Source organism: Arachis ipaensis, chromosome B4 (assembly GCF_059453495.1).
Source record: "Arachis ipaensis isolate K30076 ecotype BB chromosome B4, ASM5945349v1, whole genome shotgun sequence".
Lineage (NCBI taxonomy): Eukaryota > Viridiplantae > Streptophyta > Magnoliopsida > Fabales > Fabaceae > Arachis > Arachis ipaensis.
In genome coordinates, this window is record NC_142439.1 from 68633510 (window position 1) to 68637285 (window position 3776).

Genomic DNA, 3776 nt, shown 5'->3' on the forward strand with positions numbered 1-3776 from the left:
GTAGAGCAAATCATGCTGGGGAGGATAGAAGAGTTTTGGGCTCTTACATCAATCCAAACCCAGGCAATTGTGGAAGTAGCATCCAAAAGCCAACAATCTATGCCAACAACTTTGAACTTAAACCACAACTCATCACCCTTGTTCAGAACAACTGTTCATTTGGAGGAGGTGTTCAAGAAGACCCCAATCAACATCTGACCACCTTCCTGAGAATTTGTGACACAGTGAAGTCTAATGGTGTTCACCCTGACGCCTATAGACTGCTCCTATTTCCATTCTCACTTAGGGACAAAGCAGCCAAGTGGCTGGAATCTTTCCCAAGGGAAAGCTTGACAACTTGGGAAGACGTGGTGAACAAATTCTTAGCAAGATTTTACCCTCCTCAACGAATCAACAGGCTGAGAGCTGAGGTTCAAACTTTCAGGCAACAAGATGGTGAGACTCTATATGAAGCATGGGAGAGGTTCAAGGACTTAACAAGGAGGTGTCCACCTGACATGTTCAACGAATGGGTGCAGCTACGTATTTTCTATGAAGGGCTCTCTTATGAGTCAAAGAAGGCCGTAGACCATTCATCCGGAGGATCTTTGAACAAGAAGAAGACTATTGAGGAAGCCATAGATGTTATTGAAACAGTAGCAGAGAACGACTACTTCTATGCTTCTGAAAGAGGGAACACAAGAGGAGTAATGGAGCTAAACAATGTAGATGCTCTGTTGGCCCAAAACAAGCTCATTACCCAGCAGCTGGCTGACCTCACCAAGAAGATGGAGATGAACCAAGTAGCAGCAATCTCCACTTTATCAACAACCCAAGAAGGAGTGAATGAAGAAGCAGAGGGGAGTCAGGAGCAAGCCAACTACATTGGGAATTCACCAAGGAAATACTATGATCCATACTCCAAGACCTACAACCCTGGATTGAGAAACCACCCAAACTTTGGGTGGGGAAGTGAGCAAGATCAAAACCAAGACCAAAGATGTTACAACTCCAACAACAATACAGCTCACCAGCAGTTCACACAGAGGACATCTCAATACCCCCACAATAACACTTCTCCACACGCCTATCAAAACCAAAACAGCACATCTGCTCTGAATCACTCATCAATTGATGACAAGCTCTCTAAGATTGAAGCCTTACTTGAAGGAATATGCCAAGAGATTCAAGAAAATAAGGTGTTCAAAGAGGAGGTGTGAGCCAATATTAAGAACCAGGGAGAGTCCATCAGGAAGCTGGAATTCCAGGTGGGATATTTAGCTGAGAAGATTCCTAAACCTACTGATAGCTTTCCAAGTGACACGAAGAAAAACCCCAAAGGAGAAGCAAAGAAAGTAATATGGGAAGATTGCAAAATGGTCACTACGAGTGATCAAGAGACTGAAGACAAGCAAGGCAAATCTTGCAAACAACCTGAAGACAACTCAACAAAGGAGGAGGATAGAGATCACCAAGAACCAGAAATCTCACAACAAGAGCTGCTGAAGCTCTATGCTCCCTTCCCTCAACTGCTCAATGGTGCTGTGGGAAAGAGAATATACTCAAGGTTCCTAGACTTGTTAGCATCTCTACATGTAAACATACCATTCATCAAGGCAATTCAACAAATGCCTGCATTCATCAAGTATATGAAGGAACTTCATCCCAGGAAAAGCTCACGCAAAGGAGGCCAGACTATAGTGATGAACAAGGAATGTAGTGCCCTTATTCAACCTGAATTGCCTACAAAAAGAAGAGACCCAGGGAGTTTTCACATCCCTTGTGCCATAGGTGAAACTATGTTCGATAGAGCACTATGTGATTTGGGGGCCAGCATCAACTTACTGCCCTTATCCCTGGTGAAGAGGCTGCAGATCAATGAGATAATGCCCACAGATGTAATCATCAGACTGGCTGACAAAACTCAAAAGCAAGCAATAGGAGTGGTGGAAAATGTGTTGCTAAAGGTTGGGAAATACTTTCTCCCAACAGACTTTGTCATCCTGGACATGGAAGAGAGTCACACTCACCCAATCATATTGGGAAGACCATTCCTAGCTACGGCCAGAGCACTTATCGATGTAGAGAAAGGGGAACTAATATTGAGAATCCATGATGAACGACTCAGCTTCAATGTTTTCAAACTCTCACAAGAAACAGATCAAGAGGACAAGGAACTCAGCACAAATGATAATGAGACACTGAAGGAGGAAACAAGCACTGAAGCACAGCCAGTTCATTCTGAGATCCCCTTAATAGATAAACAAGGAAAACAGCAATTGCCACAGCTCAAGGAAAAGTTGGAGGAACCTAAACCTCTAGAGGCAGGTGAAGACAGCATCACAACTCCTTGGAAAAAAGAGGTCACCAAGGGGAAGGCAACTTCAAAAGAAACAAAGAAGAAGGTACCAAGGAGGTGGAGGAACAAGAAGATCCCTACGGAAGACTTCTCTCCAGGGGATAGAGTTGTCTCAGCTTACTTCCCAGATATTCCCCCTAATCTCCCTACTGTACCATCTCAGTTACCCAAGGTCTTCACTATCAACAGAGTTCTTTCCCTGGAACATGTGGAAATCATTGATCCAACCAATGGATATAAATCCACAGCAAGAGGGGAGGACTTTAAGCACTACCAACCACCCTGATGAAGGAAAAATGTCAAGCTAGTGACGCTAAAGAAGCGCTTCATGGGAGGCAACCCAACCTCACGTAGTTTCACTTTCATCTTTATTTCAATAAAAAAATCACAAGTCGTTTCCCCTGTATTGTAAGGAGCTAAGTTTGGTGTTCCACACCAGAACAATCCAAGAGTGATGGTGTAATTCTAAGTTTGGTGTTCCACCAAAGGACATCGATTAGAATTACACTCCACTCCAGAAGAACATTGCTAGCTCTATCCAATCAAGAGAAACCACTTAGATGTAGTTAGACTATAGGTTATCATTACTTTGTTGACAACAAGATATGGGGTTCTCTGCATATGTGCAATGTTAGGACTGGGCAAGGAACTAAGTTTGGTGTTCACACACCAAATTGAGTTAAAAAAAAAAGCACCAGCATACATGCAAGCTAACTATGTCTCAAGTGCTTTGGGAACAAGCAACTTCCAGTAACCTTGCAGGAACCTTATGAGGAAATGGTGCACCTCCACCCAAAAAAGCTAGGCAGCAAAAACTAGGATGATGACAAAGAGAGAGGGCAACTAGAAATCATCACCCAAAGGTTGTATTGTTCCTTAATTCCATTGTACTCAGAATTGTTGAAAGTTGGAAGTCCGAATGCACTTTTGATTTGTAGTTACTCGTAGTTGAACCCTTTTTAAATTCTGTCTTTTAAGTTCTGAATAGGTCTAGGTGTTCCAGTCTTTATGTCACTGCATCCTCCTTAACTTTCTTGTAAGCTTGTCCCTTTAAATCAAATGAGGAAGAGAATGTTTATGTTTTTTTTTTTTAAAGACCAGAGTAGAGTTCATAATGTGGAAGTGCATTCATGAATCTTTGGGGTAGTCATAAGTTAGCTAAGTTGGTTCAACCACAAGGCTAGGAGGACAACTATCTATCCTGAATACCCATGAGACTAAGTTAATAACAAGATCCTAATAAGAGAAAAGGGAAAGAATAATGGAAGTGAAAAACAAAAGAAAAAGAGTAAGCAATAAGGCTAGGCACCAATGGTTTGGACCTTGAGACAAGTGTCTGTGGTGCTCCTGTGTGAGGGATCTACTTGGATGAATAAGCTCTAAGGGGTGCTTTATCACTTGGTAACTTGGGTTAACTAACCCGAGATTATCAGCTGAA

The 3776-nt window shown here is 42.5% G+C and overlaps 1 non-coding gene across 1 annotated transcript; it reads right to left on the bottom strand.

The window, feature by feature from the left end:
• Positions 1-395: 395 nt before the first annotated feature.
• LOC148567812 (small nucleolar RNA R71) lies at positions 396-499 on the bottom strand. The gene has a single exon (XR_015882408.1). It is a non-coding gene; the product is annotated as a small nucleolar RNA R71 (small nucleolar RNA).
• Between the last annotated feature and the right edge of the window lie 3277 nt (positions 500-3776).